At 35.1% G+C, this 19409-nt stretch overlaps 1 pseudogene; it reads left to right on the top strand.

The window, feature by feature from the left end:
- Positions 1-9161: 9161 nt before the first annotated feature.
- The window catches only part of LOC149175143 (pectinesterase 2-like), a 44710-nt pseudogene continuing 34462 nt past the window's right edge, over positions 9162-19409 (top strand).

Below are 19409 nucleotides of genomic sequence, written 5' to 3'. Positions count from 1 at the left end.
AAAGGAGATATATGAATGTAAGGAAATTATGAACATTTGTAGGACATAAATAGTGAATCTTATAACCATGGTTATTCATCACCTATAGGTCCACATCATTAGAGGTTCCGTGCAGGAGAAGGGAACTACTTAAATCCCATGATTAATATGAGGAAATTTGATGGGTAAAGATCCTATGGCATGGATATTCTAGATGGAACAATTATTTTATCCACATGAGGTTTCAAATTTACAAAATGTAACTATTGTAGCCTTGTATTTGGAACCTAATCAATTTGTTTTGTACCAATGGATTTTTATATATAAAAAAATGTCTCGTTCTCTCATGATCCATTTTTATGGATGAACTAAGAGAAGATTATGTGGATATTAAGTACAACACATTATTTAGTACATGATAAATCCTTGACAAAAATCCAATTACAAGGAACATTCAACAAGTAAAAAATATTATTCTAAGTGTCAATGATATTCTAAGGGATAATTGATTAGATCTCTTTTGGGCACATTAGTGGACAACAAATAGCATGAGGTGCATCTCTTCAATCCTACATTCCTACAACATACCTTTAGTATGGAAAGGAAAGAAAAAATTAAAAATATGTCTAGTATAAGCCTAGGGGGATTCACTCAATGAACCTCCAACATATCACATGCACTCATGGAATACTAAAAAATACCTTTAATTTGACTACATATTAGAGAATACCTCTAAAACTCAAATTAGTTAACCATGTACCAATACGAACCCAATACTCCTTCCCGATTTAAAAAACCCCTACTTTATCTTGAGTGTGCTACATGAAGGAATTTGGAAGGCTAGATCTGCATTCACTAGTTTTGTGACCAAATTTATTGCATATGAAACACTCAATCTCACTCATTAGTGCAGAAAAATAATTATTTCCATTTGCATGCAAAATATTTGGACATTGAGTAACTCTTGATCTATCAAGATATCTTCTAGGAAACATCTTCAACCTACAATTTATGGCTTCGTATCTAAAAATATTACATGCAAAACAATAACCGTAAAATAATGTAGGATACCAGACCTTTTGTTGCCACGATGGAGGTGTGAAATTTTATGATCTTGCTTGCTTCAATTGTTGATTTTATGATTTTACTTCAGCTTCATTCTTTTGCTCATTCTTGCTGTTTGTTGCAACAATTTTTGTTTGATTTTATTTTCCTTTCAAAGCATATGCATAGTTGGTACTTGGCTGATCTTTGACCTTTTGTAGAGGGGGCTTAAACCCCAAACCAATTTTGTCCTCTGGTGACCTTTCCATGTTGAGGATATTTTGTAAGTTTTCATATCTCTTGACGAATTTATGATTGGGGCATGCTTTAGTTTTTTTTTTGTTAGATTGGCCTTTAATGCAATAATTTCTTCCTCAAGTTTGTGATAATTCTCTGTAGATTATTCTAGCTGACTGGTGAGCACATTCTCCTTCCTTTTTTCTTCTTCCAGTTCTCTCTTTAAACATATGATGTCTTCTTCATGGGTGCATGCAATGGGAGCTCCTCCAATATGTTACTTCAAATATTCATTTTCTTTCTCTAGCTCAGCTAGATTATTTTTTTAGCCAAAATGTTTTGTAGCAAATTTTCCTTGAATTCATTAAGCTCATGCAACCGGGTCTTCAAAGAATTATCAACCAAATAAGGTTTATTCTACTTTATCTTGCGTATTTCTTATTTCAGCAGCTTGTTCTTGTTTCTAGATCTGCATATCTCATCAAGTGCATTAATGAGCTTACCTTCATAATCAATCTCTCCATCCTCAAAATATGATTCATCTTTGGACTCAAAGCCCATAAGAACACATTCAGTGTTCTCTTCTTCTTCTGATGAATATTTCTCACTAATTTCATCTGAAGTAGTAGTTTATTCTTTGGAGTAGTAACTACTTCTCTTTTGAGATTTAACTTTTTGAAATTTCTAAGTTTTATCCTTGCTCTTCATATCCTTCTTATTTTCCTCCTTTTTCATTTTCGTGTGTGGACATTTTGCAGCAAAATGCACAACTCCTTCGCATTCGGAACTCTTGAAAGGAAGCATGCCTTTATATTTTCTGGAACCTCTCTTTAAATTATTGGAAAACTTAAAAAAATCTTCATCAGATTCACTACTTGAGTACTCTTCTTCTTCCTTGATTTTCTTTGGAAGTTTCTTGACATTTTTGGTAATACCCTTAACCTTCTTATAGGCCTTGAATGTATCTTCACTAGATAAAAATTTCTCTTCTACGATACACAACTCATAAGCGGTATGAATTCCAAGAAATTGCTCCATAGTGAGAGTACTCAAATCAAATATTTCCTCAGTAGAAGAGACCTTGGGGTTAGCTATTGCTAGTAAATACCTCAATATTTTTTGAATAATGACTTCGTCTTCAAATTTTTCATCAATGCTCTTGATCATATTGTTCACTGTTTCAACTCTTCGAAAATATTTTGCAATAATTTCATCTTCTTTAATTGTTAAGCTCTCAAACCTCATCCTATAGGATTGGAGCTTCACTTTATCCACCTTCTGATCACCTTCATAGCTATTTTCAAGTTTGAATTTTATCAGCTCATTGTCACCAAGTGTTGCAATGAAGTCATTTATGGCTTTAACATTGTTTTGAAAATTCTTCTTTTCATCAGTGTCTAAATAAAGAACACCAAGAACACCATATCTAGATACCACATCAGAGAAGACCTTATAACCTAAACTCATGTGATGCCCCTACATTATCATCTTCCATACGTTATAGTTTTCAACATAAAAAAATGGATCCATAAAAAATGATAGATGTCTTATCCTCTTAACACCATTCTAATTCAAGACTTCATAAATTGTTTCGATAAGTTGTGGAAAGGGCTAAAATTACAAGACTAAGTATCTCCTCATGCACTCTAGGTCACAAAGATGGGTCCAATGGTGGATATGAGCTAGATGATTTCAAGGTATTACGGGAATATCGAAATAGAGGCTAAATATTTAAGAATATAGGATGCTTTCCATTTTACCATAAATTCATAGGTGGTAATGATAAAGTCATGCTAGACTTCATAATTTCTCTAATGGAATTAGGGCACAAGTTGGTGATTTATGGTTACAAGTGACAAAAATATGTATAGTTGGAGCTACATAATTTTAAAAAATAGGGGGAAAGTGGTTTGATAACCAGAGAATAAAGGAATACTATTGGAAACAATTGTTAAAAAAACAAGATCAAGCAATGAGATATATAAAGGGAATTCTAAGGAAATTGTTGAAGAGGAAATGGTGAGTCATCATGTTCATCTTCCAAAAGAATAACTTGTGAAAGAAGGCATGGCCTTATTTTCTTTTACCATATGAGGTTATTGATGCATTTTTAAGCAAACAAGAAGATCCATTTTCTATTTTATCTGTTGAGTAATCTATATAAAATTGCTAAAGGAATGCAAAGACACCTTAGGAATCAAAAAATAAGTTAATATCATTTTGGCTTAGTAAAAGTCATAATTGAAGATGATTTACATAGAAAAAGTGATACATGGGAGGATTTTTTTTATAAGAATTCACTTTATAAAAACTCTTGTTGAAGCATAGCAGCAAGATGGGAACCTTGGTTTTAACATGTTTGACGTTTCAAAACCAAAAAAAAAGAAACGTAGTTTCAAAAAAGGAAGAGTTAAAAAATTGAACCAAAAAGTGAGAACAATGATTTGAAACCTAAGGAGGAGATAAAGGTTTCAAATATTTGAAAAGCTATAAGTCCAAAAGGAAAAGGCCAAGGATTTGAAATCAACAGTAGAAGAAGAAAATAAGTGTTTTAAACCCCATCCTAGAAACAAAGAAGTAATTAAAACGAAAAATAGGAAATATCCCTTTGATGTCATTCCTTCTATTGACAGAAGAGCCACAAGAAGCATTACGAGAAATAGGGGAAAACAAAGGAATGATGAAAGCTATGTCTAAGATAACTAGGGTAATGATATTGAAGGTTTTTTAGAGTAATTGAGCATAAAGGCATAAAAGGGTGATAAATTTATGAAAATATTGGTGAATAAATTTAGGACAAAGTCTACTTCAAACACTTCATGAGGATTTGATAAATATATGACAATAGATATTGATGATAATAGAGTAATAGAACCAAAGTATTTTACAGTAGTAGACCTTGTAGAAAACTTTACAAATGAATACCCCATTAGATATTTTGTATTTGAAGAACTTATTTAGGAAGAAGAATTTTTATCCACTGCATCAGAGGTACATAAAACAAGTAAAATTAAATGACTGAAAATATAGACTTAGGAGCTAGAATTACCACACATGTAATTAAAGAATCAAAACACAATGCCCAAAAGTAATCTTGAAATGTTACAAAGAGAGAAGGAACAACTGAAAGCATAAATGAAATCATTATCTAAATAATTCACTAAATGGTGCAAGAAAATCCAAAAAATAAAGATAGGAAACAAGAAACTTAAGATTAAGATGAATATACAAAAACATAAGAAGAAAGTTGAAACATCTCGCTTGGAAATTATAGTTAATGCTTCAGAACATGTTTGAAGTCTTGATATAACGAATTTTTTAAAGTTTTGTAGAGAAGGACAAAGTATTTTTGGGATAAAATAAGAAAATTTGTTGTGTGAGGAAATTAAACACCTTCCATGTGGTGGAGATGCTGGGTCCTCATTTTCAACACCTTCATCACTCTTTTTTCCACAATTTTGTCTTCTGAACCTATAACATTTAATGTTTCATAACACATTTTCACTCCATTTTGTCATCATGCCTTCCATTTACAAGATAAGATACCAGGAAATAATTACAAGGTGAATTGTCTATTTTCATACAATTTTCATCTTTTAATGTATAATTTAGGTTATAAAATTTACTAGTAAGTCACTTCAAGAATATGTGATTCTCTAGTGGTCATCTATTTTAGAAAATAGTTTGTGGCAGATTCATTATCTTCTATGGTTGCGGATATCCGAAGGAGAGAAAATATCTTCGAGGAGATCATAAATGATATGAAGATGGACATGTGTTCTTCAGCTAGTTTCTAGAGTAAATAGATAAGTAGAAGATATCAGGTAAAGCCTAAGTCAACAGGAATTTCAGGAAATACAATGTACCACATCTGCATAGATCTGATTATAGAATCACCTTAAAGATTTATATATGGACTTGAATAAACCAATCATAAATATCATAATAGAGGTAATGATTTTGTGTAATTATGAAGGAAATTGAAGAAATATTTTTCTATATTTTTATGAATACTTTGTTCTATAGTTGTGTTTAGTTTGTAGATTTGTAGGCTTTGGGATGACAATGACATTGATAGATCAGTTTTAGAAAGAACTTGAATGCTTTATGAAAAATATTATTAAACATTAATGATAATATATCTATCTAAGAAGTCATTTTAGTATTGTTAAAATTATGTACTTTGTTTCCTGAATAATTTAGTACAAACACAATGATTCATGTTTTTCATATGTTTCAATTCTGAAGAAGTGTGCTAAGTTAAGTTGGGTCTATAGTGTTTCTTACAATGAAACTTGAATGGGTAGGGACCTCTATGTAATGATACTCATTTCTTAATTGAATTTTACTTAATTATTGATTTATGTTGTAGTTTGTGTTCATGTTGTAGCTTTGATGTATTTATTGCTTACAAATTGATTTGATGAATCTTTACACATTTTTTATTTCAATATTGTTTTATGTTTTTAAGAGAACTACAAGAAAGTTGATATATGGTTGCAATTGAAAAAATTACTTTTTTGTTATTGTAAACTCAGTCATCATTTGTATTATATGATTAAAAGTTTTTGTGGGATGTTAAGCGAAGTAATTATGTACATGACAAATTTGATTAAATCTTCTAGCATGTTATCCTATTGTTTTCAAAGTTACCATTGAGTAATTAGCCTTTAGAAATAACTACATCGTACACAGATAATGTTACTTTATAATATTATGATTCTATTTAATAATTAGGTGAAAGGAATTCAAAAGCAATTAAGCTAACAACCATACATTGTTAAGAAATAACACACATACCTAATAGGGAGATACTTGAAAGTAAAAATAGATCATGATAATTTGAAGTACTTCTTCGAATAACAATTATCTTTTGAAGTGAAACAAAGAGGAATTACAAAGAAGCTAGGTTATGACTTTAAATTTATCTAAAACAAGGAAAATAAAAGATTGTGAAATATGCACTTTAATAAAAAGAGGAAGACATAGAGGGTTTGGTATCCACTATTTCCATTCCATAATTAGACTAGGTGGAAAAAGTAAGCACAAAATGGAAGCAATGTTAGAAGAAATCCAAAATCACTTTACAACTATAGGAGGATCTAAGTGTGTTAGATAAATTCATGTGGAGGAATGATTTGTTGTCGTATCATGACCACATATAATTATGCAAGAATTCCATCTTAAATAGAATGTCCTTTTGGAAATTCCTTGTTCCTCAAAACTTATCATTGTATTAAGAAGGTCTTCTTCTAGAAAGGTATTAAATGTTATGTTCAAAAGTTTGTAGTTGAATATGTCATTTTCCATAAGAGAGATGATCAATACCCTAACACTCCTACAACTACCAACCATACCAACTCTATGTTAGCTTTTGGCAGAGAATGATACCCATGTCATGTTTTCTCTGAAACCATTTTTTGCACTCCTCTATTTCTACCATTTCACCGGAAAACCATGGTTTAGGATTCTATGTTGTTTACAACCCTATCCATCGAATTCCACTTTTTGTTGGAACATTGATGTGTATGATTTTGTTTGTTACAACCCTATGCATTTGTTTCCCTCCTTCATCTCCTTCTCTCCACCATTATTACAACTTTAGTTTTAAGTTGTCTCATTTCCGTGTGTCGACCACCAGAGGAAGAGGCCATTTCTCTTAGAGATCACCCCAATATAGACCTAACATTTGGATCCATGAGTTGGCTTGAATCTACCTTAATGAAGGCTTATTGAACCAAGCCCCTCCTATTACATCTTTACGTGACAATTGGAGTGTTGATAACCCCTCAAATATAACCTTACAAGCACTCTGCTATTTAAGATATCCTAGGCACTGGTCTACAATCAATCCGTAGGCTATCTCTAGGGAGCTTTCTTTGTCTGCTGCTGCACATGCAATATTTAGCTACAACAAGATCGGTGAAGCAAACAAGATTTATTTTACTTTGTTAGATTGAAAGTACCTCACAGTGATATTGGTTCATGTGTGATATGGAATGAAATTACAATCCTTAGATCTTGTTATCCATGTGTTAGTTAAAGAGTTGATTAAAATAATAACAACGCATAGCAGATCTAAGTTTAACTTATATCCGAGCATGTATGCGTATGGGATATATATAAAAAATTTATCATATAACTGGAAGTAGAAGCACATAAATAATTGTACAAGTGTGAAATAGCTTTTATTCCCTTCTTCTCACATTCCTTTTTTATTTGTATATTATCTAAATGTTTTATTATGAGCACATACATATTAATTCATATGAATTTCACTTTCATGTGCCACATGCACATGATCTATAAAAAAGGCATTACTGAGCATTAACAATTTACTTATTAGCATTAGAAGACTCTACTATACTTTTTTCCAGTTTGATTTAGGAAGTTTTTTATTTGTATATTGTCTAAATGTTTTGTTATGAGCACATACATATTAATTCACTTGAATATCCCTTACATGTGCCACATGATGTGTAAAAAACACTTTAATGAGCACTAATGATTTATTTATTAGGATTAGAAGACTCTACTATACATTTTTCCAAATTTATTTAGGAAGTAGATGAGGGGTGCCATCATAGAAATTATTTATCTAACATGAACATGTCAAGGTCTCTTTGGTCGAGTGGTTAAGGCATGTGTCTGCTAAGTACATGGGTTTTCCTCGTGACAATTTGAATCTCTTATGTAGTGTTTTCATGCTTTTCAATAGTTCAGATCAGTAATGACACAATTATATTAGATATTTATTTATTATTTTTTTATATATAGATATCACATTATTGGAATTGGTAAAAGGCGTTGGTAACCTTTGATCTCTCAAAAGAAGATATTTTGGGAAATCACAATTCTTGGAATATAGGATAATTTCGTTAAACGTAATTCTCACTATCACTTTTATGGTAGAGAATATTGTTTTTTGTATTTTGATTAAGTAATCTTGTTAAAATGCTTCCACGTCATAATTCTCATTAGCACAAAGTTCTCATGGGGGTCTATCATTTCTTTTTCAATGTTTTGCATTGTAGGCTTCGAGAAAAGACAAAAGATAAATGATAGGAAATATATATTTTCCTTCTTGTTCCTTTGTATATTTTATTATATAATGCATGTCTTTTAACACATATTCATTAACCATTAATTTAGTTATATATTTATTTGTATTTCTTTTAATTATACTATTTCGCTCCTCTGCATACTTGTTACTAAAGTTTCAATAGAAGTATAGACAAGTAAATAACTTTAAGTCTTGCTCTTGAAATACAATGGTGATGATATATGGCTCACAATGCGTCGGGAGAGAGGGAGAGTGGAAATGGGAGGTCCCCTTAATGTAAAGGGCCAAACATATTTCCGTACTGTAGTAAGCATGAGTAGTGAGCATGAGTGACAATTATGATAGATTCTAACTTACTCAATGATTCATGCAAACAATGTTTTGGTTGCCCCAATGTCAAGATACATTTTATGGCAAGGTAGGATCAAATACTAACATGTGAGTCAGTATCGATTGGTAGTGAGCACCAATTCCACATATTTTGACTTTTTGATTATGGTTCCCGCATGTTTTGGTGGTCAACATGTTATTATAAAAGTGTTTGGTGAATAAAATGTCAGGCTAATGTCGCATTAGAGAGTTCTTTAGGGAATGAGAGAATTCAAAGTAGGTTGGCGGCTACTTATACAGATACCCTTACTCTACATTTTCAAGTCTGGTTTTGGCAAATGTGTTAGGCATGAAATTTCTATTGGCGATGCCGTGTTAAAACGTCAAATTGATGAGTGTACGATATCAATGAAAGTAGAATTGGTAGACTGCGCCATCCATATTTGTTTGAGGTAAAAGAAGACAACTGGATGAGGTGGAAGATAATCCATCCACTTGCGTCTGGCACATGGAGGGACCTGTGTGGGGGCCATGGATATGGTCACAATCTTCTGCGTTGTCAGAAAATATTCTGACGCATGGACGGGCATGTGTGGAGGCCATGGATGTGGCGATGGAAGACGCCCAAGGCAGTGCAAGATATGTGCCGCCTCAGTTGATGTGGCATCGGTAATCGATCCGTGCAGTGATCCGGAGTTGGTGAAAAGCATATAGGTTATTTGTTCCAACATCACCTCTTGCATATATATATATATGTGTGTGTGTGTGTGTTTGTGTGTTTTGTGAGAGAGAGTGAGACAACAGTTTGTTGATACATTACATTGCAATTAAAAGAAAATTAATTCATTCTGCAATGGCTTTTAGATTTAGGTTTAAGGCTTTGGTTTTCTTTATCATATGTCTCGTGTTTGTCCAGATTGAATGCGATGAACTGCCTCATCGCGGTTCTCTTAAATCTACTAGCGACGTGACATTGGATCCAAAATTCTGTGTTTCGACAATGTCGAGCCTGTTTACTGGATCACTGCAAGAAAATTCCATAGATCTCGGTAGGATGGCTCTCAAGCTAGGCATTACTGAAGGACAAAAAGTGTTACAAATATTTTCTCGTCTGCCACGATTGGCATTCAAAGGCAAGCAACTCGATGCTATTGAATATTGCATGCAGTTGTATGATCTAACGTTGGACGACCTGAGCAATTCCTTGTCGAATGTTACTCCTAATTCTTTGAAATGAAGGCAGGTAGTTGACATTCAGAATTGGCTTAGTGTAGCTCTTACTAATCAAGCTACCTGCCCCCAAAGTCTTGAGGAGGCTAGTGGAAGCCTGCAAAATATTTTGACTAAGTGGGTGCTTATTATGTTGCGAGTTGTGAGCAATGCTTTGGCTCTTGTCAAAAACATTTATGTCGTTGGTAAAGATTCCAAGATTCCTCCTGCCCACAACCGACACCTGTTATCCAATCCAAAGAGTCATGATCAAGTTGATGTAGTCGATGATGATGAATTTCTTTCACATTATGGAGTCGTTAATGATGGATTCCCTTCATGCTTGTCTGCTTCAGACAAAAGGAGCCTTCTTCAAACCTCTGAAGAATATGACGGTGCTTTAGACGAGAATGTTGTCACCATGGCTTAGGATGGCAGTGGTAATTATACCACAATTACTGACACACTCAATGCTGCTCCAAACAAAAGTTAAGATAGATATGTGATACATGTTACAGAGGGAGTTTACCAAGAATACATTGAGGTGCCCAAATGCAAAACAAATATTATGTTGGTGGGAGATGGTGTTGAAATGATAATTTCAACTGCAACAAAAATTAAACAGCGATAACAAACTCTTTTTCTCTTCCTTTGCGATGTGATCTTATCGCATATCGCAAATCGCTGCATGCCCTGTTGTTTTTTGTTATGACCTATGTTTTCTGCGATTGCGATCTTGTGATGCGATCGCAGATCGCATATCGCAACTTTCGCCCATTGAGCGTTAAGCCCTCCGCTTTTGTATCCACCGATTGCGATACTGCAATACAATATCATCGCACATCGCACATCGGCGCTTCTCACCTCACCTCATCCCCTGATAACGTTTTCTTTTGCGATGCAATCCCGCCGTTCATCTGTAGATCTGACGACTGAGATTTGTTCTCGCTTGTGTTCGCCACCGCCATGCCTCATTTATGTTTTAACCTATTTTTGTGTTCCCGAAGAAGAAAGAAGGCTTTGCGCCATAACTGCTCTCCAACAACATTAAAGAAGAATGGTCGAGAACAAGAGGGACGAGCCTCGAGCAGCCAAAAGCATTGAAAGGTTATGGGTTTCATTTACTTTTTACTACGTCTACCCCAGAAGGACAACAGAGCACCAGAAAATTTGATTTGTATCAGAGGACCATGTTAGATTGTAAATGTGGTTGGTGGTCCATTATGACACCTCCACGCATAACCTAGCAGAGATATTTTTTTTAATAGATCATATATATACCTAGAAAAATAATGTAACAAGGGGTTAGGAAGTTAGTGGTGAGTTGATGAGAGTTAGAGCACAACAGTGCAGAACGCAGCAGCATAAAGAAACGTTTTACACAGTAGTGTTGTTGTAATCCCTCTGATAGAGGAAGACAAAACCTTTTGTAACAATAGCCTTTTAATGAATACAGAGTTTTTCTGTGTGTTGTTGAAAACTTTGTTCTCCAGCAAAACAATTTTTTTTAGTTTCTGTTGTGTTAAGATCTTGTGTTCAAAACAGAGCATTGTTCTCTGTTCAGTCATTTTGTTTTGGAATTTACCAGAAAATTCCCAACATTGGTATCGAAGCTTGTCCAGGCTCTTTGAAGGTGTCAAAGAAGCTGAAGGAAGGATTTTTTGCTACAGCAGCTTCTCCAGCAGAGTGAAGACTCAGTAAAAAATCCAAGGTATTCCTCAAGCCAGTTATTTAAATACTTGATTGTATTTGAAGCCTAGCTTAGAGTGCAGGAATGGCTAGCTCCAGCACCAGCACCAGCAATAGCATGGGTATGCAGCTCCCACTATTTGATGGAAAAAATTATGACTATTGGGCAATAACAATGAAAGCCTTGTTTGCTTCCCAAGATTTATGGGAAATAGTAGAAGATGGTTTTAAAGAACCAACAAATGAAAATGAGTTCAATAGTCTAACTCAGGTAGAGAAGGATCTGTTGAAGAGCTACAAGAAGAAGGATTCAAAAGCCCTCTTCTTCTTGTATCAAGAAGTGCATGGAAGCGTGTTTCCGAGGTTAGCAGCAGTTAAGACATCCAAAGAAGCATGGCAAACTCTCAAGACAGCCTATCAAGGCATGGAGAAAGTGAAGACAACAAAACTACAGTTGCTAAGGAGAGATTTTGAGGATCTATGCATGAAGGAGTCTGATAATATTGACTCATTCTTCACACATGTGATTGCCCTGGTCACACAGATAAGGACTCATGGAGAAGTTCTTGAAGAAAGGAGGATTGTGGAGAAACCGTTGAGGATCCTACCCTCAAAGTTCGATGTGATTGTCACCACCATAGAAGAGACAAATGATCTCACAAACTTTTCAGTTGATGAACTACATGCATCACTGATAACACATGAGCAGAGGTTGAGTAGAAATGAAAACTCATCTCTAGAACAAACCTTCAAGACCCAGATGTCCTTTGGAAGAGAAAGAGGTCAAGGCAGAGGAAACAAGAGAGGAAGAGGCAGAAGCCAAAACAGAGGTGGAAGAAACAGCCCAACAAATGCTCAAGAAAGGGGCAGCAATCCAAATCCGAACCAAGGCCATGGCAGCAGCCAACAAAGTGGACAACATCATGCTCAAGGACAACAGTATGAAAAATCCAATGTCCAATGTTATTATTGTAACAAATATGGGCATTATGCAAATGAATGTAGGAAGAAGCAACATGATATGAACAATAGATCTAGTGCAAATATCACTAGAGAAAATATCAGCCAAGATAATGTGTTGTTAGCTTGTAATATGGCTGAAACAAACAGTGAAGATATATGGTTTCTAGATTCCGGTTGTAGTAACCATATGACAGGAAACATAGCCCTATTTTTTGCTTTAGATCAGAGTGTGAAATCACAAGTCACACTTGGGACTGATAGTAAAATTTATGTTATGGGAAAAGGAGAAGTAAAAATATTTACAAAGAAAGGTGAAAAGAAAACCATAGGAGATGTCTATTATGTTCTTGGAATGAAGTGTAACCTCTTAAGTATTGGACAACTTGTTCAAAAGGGTTACAATGTTTTCTTTGAGAATGATGTATGCACCATCATGGATAGACCACCCAGCAAACGTAGTATTGCTGAAGTAAAAATGACGAGGAACAGAATGTTCCCTCTCAGAAGAAGGGCAGATTTGAAAAATAAAGAAGTAATTGCAGCAGTTACCCAAGAGGCTTTCCAAAGCATACCAAAGGATGAAAATTGGTTGTGGCATTTGATATTTGGGCATCTCAACTTTGGACGTCTTAGCTTGTTGAGCAGAAAAGGAATGGTAAGAGGATTACCATTGATAGAGAAACCAGACAACCTTTGTGAAGGTTGTATCTTGGGGAAACAACATAGAGAAATTTTCCATTTGGGAAAAGCATAAGGGCAAAAGCACCCTTAGAGATTGTCCACTCAGACTTATGTGGACCAATGAAAACACCATCACTAGCAGGTAGCCAATATTTTCTAATATTCATTGATGATTTTACCAGAAAAACTTGGGTCTATTTCCTTAAGAACAAAAGTGAAGTGTTTGAAAAATTTCAAAATTTCAAAGCACTTGTAGAAAATCAAAGCGGGCTGCATATCAAAGTTCTAAGAACTGACAGAGGAGGTGAGTATATCTCCAAGTAATTCCTACGGTTTTGTAGAGAAAATGGAATTCACAAGCAATTTACAGCTAGGTACACCCCGCAGCAAAATGGAGTAGCTGAAAGAAAGAATAGGACAATCATGGACATGGCGAGGAGCATGTTAAAGGCAAAGCATTTGCCAAATGATTATTGGGCTGAAGCTGTACACTGTGCAGTATATATTTTGAATAGATGCCCAACAAAAGCAGTCATGAACAGAGTGCCGAAAGAAGCATGGAGTGGGAGAAAGCAAGGAGTCACCCACATGAAAGTTTTTGGATGTGTGGCTTATGCACACATTCCAGATCAGCTAAGGAAGAAGTTGGACAGCAAAGGGGAGAAATGTATTTTCATTGGATACAGTGAGGAATCCAAAGCTTACAGGTTGTATATCCCATCTACCAAGAAGTTTTTTGTGAGCAGAGATGTTCAATTCATTGAGGAGGAAGCTTGGGATGGAAGCATAGAGAAAACAATGAATGTTAAAAAATGTTTGTCTCATGATGAAAATGATGAGGAGATGGCTGAAATACATCCCCAAATAGCAGCGCCAAAAACACAAGGACAGCAAGGGACACCCTTGAGGAGAAATGAATGTGCTTCTCCAAGCACACCACAAGGAGGAAATTCAAGTGCTTCTTCAAGCACTTGTACACCAAATGAAAGAGGTAAGAAATTCAGAAATTTAACTGATATTTATGATGAAGGTATGAATTCTTTGTTTGCTTTATATTGTCATGTTGATGACCCTATTCATTTCGAAGATGCAATTAAGGATAAGAAATGGATAGAAGCTATGGATGAGGAGATCAATGCCATAGAAAGAAACAAGACATGGGATTTAGTTGAACTACCAAAGGCAAAAGAAGTCATTGGAGTTAAATGGGTCTACAAGACCAAGAGCAATGTTGAAGGCAAAATAGAAAGACACAAGGCAAGACTGGTTGTCAAAGGATATAATTAGCAGTATGGGAGAGATTATGAGGAGACTTTCGCACTAGTTGCTAGAATGGAAACAGTGAGAGCAATGCTGTCCATAGCAGCACAAAACAAGTGGAAAGTTTACCAAATGGACATGAAGTCAGCATTCCTAAATGGAGTATTAATGGAAGAGGTTTACATTGAGCAACCTCTAGGCTATGTAAGAAAAGGTCAAGAGCACAAAGTGTGCAGATTGAAGAAAGATCTTTATGGGCTAAAGCAAGCACCAAGAGCATGGTACAGTAGGATAGATTCCTATCTACTGGAAAATGGATTTGAAAAATGTGAGGGAGAACCCACTCTCTACATCAAAGAAAAGGATGGTAAAATTCTAATTGTTGTGTTATATGTTGATGATGTTATCTTCACAGGTAATGATGAATATCTCATTGAAAGTTTCAAAGCAGTCATGAAAGTGGAATTTAAAATGACTGACATGGGTTTGCTGAGATACTTCTTAGGAATAGAAGTAGATCAAAATGAAAATGGAATTTTTATTTCACAAGAAAAATATGTTAATGAAGTATTGGAAAGATTCAACATGTAGGACAGTAAGGCAGCAATCACTCCCACAGTGACGGGATTAAAACTCAGCAAAGAGGACAGCAGCAAGGATTTTGATCCTAGTTTGTACAAGAGCATAGTTGGCAGCCTAATGTATTTGACTGCAACTAGGCCAGATATTATGCATGCTGTTAGTTTAATTTCCAGATTCATGGAGAGGCCAAAAGAAACACATTGGCAGGCAGCAAAAAGAATTCTGAGGTATGTTAAAGGTACTATAAGATTTGGCATTTTATATACTACTTCAGAATGTTCAGATTTAGTTGGATACACTGATAGTGATTGGGCTGGAAGTGTAGATGATCAGAAAAGCACATCCGGTTATGTTTTTCACATGGGTTCAGGAGCCATTTCATGGGCTTCTAAAAAACAGCCTATTGTAGCGTTGTCTACAGCAGAGGCAGAATATGTGGCAGCTACAGTAGCAGCATGTCAAGCAGTTTGGATGAGAAGGATGCTAAGGAGCTTATACCAAGAGCAAACAAATGCAACTGTGATTTTTTGTGACAATAGCTCCGCTATTGCATTATCCAAGAATGTTGTGTTTCATAAGAGAACGAAACACATTGACACAAGGTTTCACTACATCAGGGAATTGGTAAACAATGGAGAAATCATTTTAAAACATTGCAGAACTCAAGAACAGGTTGCAAACATTCTGAAAAAGCCACTGGAACATAAAAGTTTTGAGTATTTGAGGAAATGTCTGTGCATGACTGATAACCCAGCAGTTGAAATTAAAGGGGAGTGTTGAAATGATAATTTCAACTACAGCAAAAATTAAATAGCGACAACAAACTGTTTTTCTCTTCCTTTGTGATGCGATCTTATCGCATATCGCAAATCGTTGCATGCCCTGTTGCTTTTTTGTTACGACCTTTTTTTTTGCGATTGTGATCTTGCGATGCGATCGCAGATCGCATATCGCAACTTTCACCCATTGAGCATTAAGCCCTCCGCTTTTGTATCCGCTAATTGCGATACTGCGATACGATATCATTGAACATCGCACATCGTCGCTTCTCACCTCACCTCATCCCTCGATAATGTTTTCTTTTGTGATGCGATCCTGCCATTCATCTGTAGATCTGACGACTGAGATTTGTTCTTGCTTGTGTTCACCACCGCCGTGCCTCATTTATGTTTTAACCTATTTTTGTGTTCGTGAAGAAGAAAGAAGGCTTTGCGCCATAACTTCTCTCCAACAACATTAAAGAAGAATGGCCGAGAACAAGAGGGACGAGCCTCGAGCAGCCAAAAGCATTGAAAGGTTATGGGTTTCATTTACTTTTTACTGCGTCTACCCTAGAAGGACCGCAGAGCACCAGAAAATGTCGATTTGTATCAGAGAACCATGTTAGATTGTAAATGTGGTTGGTGGTCCATTATGACACCTCCACGCATAACCTAGCAAAGATATTTTTTTTAATAGATCATATATATACCTAGAACAACAATGTAACAAGAGGTTAGGAAGTTAGTGGTGAGTTTATGAGAGTAAGAGCACAGCGGTGCAGAACACATCAACGTAAAGAAAAGTTTTACACAGTAGTGTTGTTGTAATCCCTCTGATAGAGGAAGACAAAACCTTTTGTAACAACAGTATTTTAATGAATACAAAGTTTTCTGTGTGTTGTTGAAAACTTTTTTCTCCAGCAAAACAATTTTTTTTAGTTTTCGCTGTGTTAAGATCCTGTGTTCAAAACAGAGCATTGTTCTCTGTTCAGTCATTTTGTTTTGGAATTTACCAGAAAATTCCCAACAGATGGCATAAAATCCACTATGATCATTTTAAATAGGAGCGTTGTGGATGGATGGACAACATTTCGCTCTGCAACAGTCGATAAGTTATTTTGCTCGTTTTTCTCATTATGTTTTTAGTTCTTCCTTTGTCGCGATCAAGACCTTGTGTGAGGTTGAGGTATTGCTAATTTTGACAAATATGTTATCTATATACTTCATGAATCCAATAGATCCTTGCTTACATTTGCTCTTTTTTTCTTTTGACTATTTTTTATTAGTCACTCTGACATACTTATGTTATAAGGCAGATTCCCAAAATAATTCAGAATCTGACTGTCTAGAGAGGTCAATTGTGGATTGTAGATTCTGGGATATTCTTAGAATCTGATAGTCTGGAAAGGTCAATTGAATCTGGAAAGGTCAAACAATATTCCAGAATATTTTCAGAGATCATAATTTCCTAAAAATTGTCTAAACACTTAAAGCTAGATAAGTTGGGTATTTATATGTAGATTGCAAATTCGATGAATATTCCATAATTTAATGATCACACTAGGGGTCAAACAATTAACCTATCGTAATCTTCAAATTCTCAAATTCTAAAATATTCCCATAATCTGTTCAAAGTTAAGAATTTTTGAATTTGTGTATCATGGAACTTATGAACATTCTTAGTCTAGCTTCGTAAGGTTCTTCTCTATTTATTACAACTTCGCTGTCTTCATCGGTTACTATACAGTCCCTTTGGCTGGAATTTTTCTTTTAGGGTCACACTGATTCGTGAAATATTTGTGATCGCAGTTGTCGTGGGGCAAGGCTTTAATGCTCGGGATATCACGTTCGAGAACACTGCGGGACCAGAGAAGCATCAGGCTGCCGCCCTCCGAGTTGGGTCGGATCTATTAACATTCTACCGCTATAGCTTTAAAGGCTACCAAGATACTCTCTACGGACATTCTCTTCGACAATTCTATAGGGAATGCGACATTTATGGCACAATTGATTTATCTTCGGCAATGCTGCAGCTGTGTTTCAAAACTTCAATCTATTGGCTAGAAAACCGATGGATAATCAAAAGAATTGTTTTATGGCTCAAGGAAGAGATGATCCAAATCAAAACACTAGAATCTCTATTCAAAACTGAAACATCTCTGCTGCGCTTGATCTAGCTCAGGTGAATAGCTCTTTCTAAACATTCTTTGGAAGGCCATGGAGAAACTACTCTCGTAGGGTTTATATTGAATCATATATAGATGATGTCATCGATCCTGCTGGTTGGCTACAATGGTCGGGGCACATTGCTTTGATGACGCTCTATTACGATGAATATATAAATTCGGGACTCAGCATAGGAACTACAGAGCGAGTTCAATGGCATGGATATCACACCATGAATATTTCTGATGCTCAAAAGTTCACGGTGGCTAATTTCATTTCTAGTGATGCATGGATAGAAGACATGCCCTTCGATGAAGCCTTAGATTAACAAGAATGACAATATCTTGTTGTATTCATCACTATTGTATTCGTCACTAAGAGCTACTTGGCAGCATTCAAGCGGAATTCAGCAACAACAAGACGAGCATTCAAATTATCTCCGTCCATTGTTTCTTAATTTCAAGTGTAGCATTCTTTATCAGTTCAACTGTAGAATTATTTATTTCGAGTGTTATGCAACTGTAAATAATCTACGTTAAAGCCTTTGATTCAAGTCTATTCGTACAGGCTCTCTTGGCCGAAACCTCAGCCTAATTCCATGATCGTCGTGCTGCACTCGATACAAATTTGTTGAAAATAAGTTTCTTGTGGTAATGTTATCTTTTGGATTTATAATATCATTTTTTTGGCTCTATTAATCTAAGAGTTCATATTCCTAGGGTATAATATTATTCATAAGGTTTATAATATTAATCTTAAGGTTTATTTGTCCATTAGGTTTATAATATTAATCCTAGGGTTTATAATATTAATAAAAGGGTTTATAGCATTAATCATAGGGTTTAATCCTTGGATTTATTAATCTATTTGGTTTATAATATTAATCCTAAGGTATATCAAATTAATGTTAGAATTTAATGTTTATTTTAGGTATTATAATATTTATCGTACGGTTTATATCCCTTGGGTTTATAGTATTGATCCCTTGGGTTTGTGGAAAATACTATCTCAATATGAAAATCAACCATTGTCAATCATGTTCAATCATACTCAACCATGGTCCAACGTCACATTGTGACAATGATTGTTTCAATATTAAAATCAACAATGATTAATCATGGTCAACCGTAGCCATTTTTGGTGAGTCATGGTCAATCATTAGGGTTTAATGTTAATTTTGGAGTTTATAATATTTTTCTTAGGGTTTAAATCCTTTGGGTTTATAGCATAAATCCTTTGGGTTTATAGCATAAATCCCTTGGGTTTGTGACAAAGATGATATCAATATGAAAATCAACCATCATCAACCATGGTCAATCAAGGTCAACCATGGTCAATTATGGTCATTCATGGTCCAACATGACATTGTGACATATATTGTCTATATGAAAATAAACCATGGTCAACCATGGTCATCAATTCTCAACCATGGCCAATCATGATGA

The sequence above is a fragment of the Pinus tabuliformis genome, chromosome 4_1, assembly GCF_031772625.1.
Source record: "Pinus tabuliformis cultivar Carrire ecotype Pingquan chromosome 4_1, CPIR1, whole genome shotgun sequence".
Taxonomy (NCBI): domain Eukaryota; kingdom Viridiplantae; phylum Streptophyta; class Pinopsida; order Pinales; family Pinaceae; genus Pinus; species Pinus tabuliformis.
Note: the sequence above shows the minus strand (reverse complement) of the source record. Positions and strands in the feature narration are given on the sequence as shown.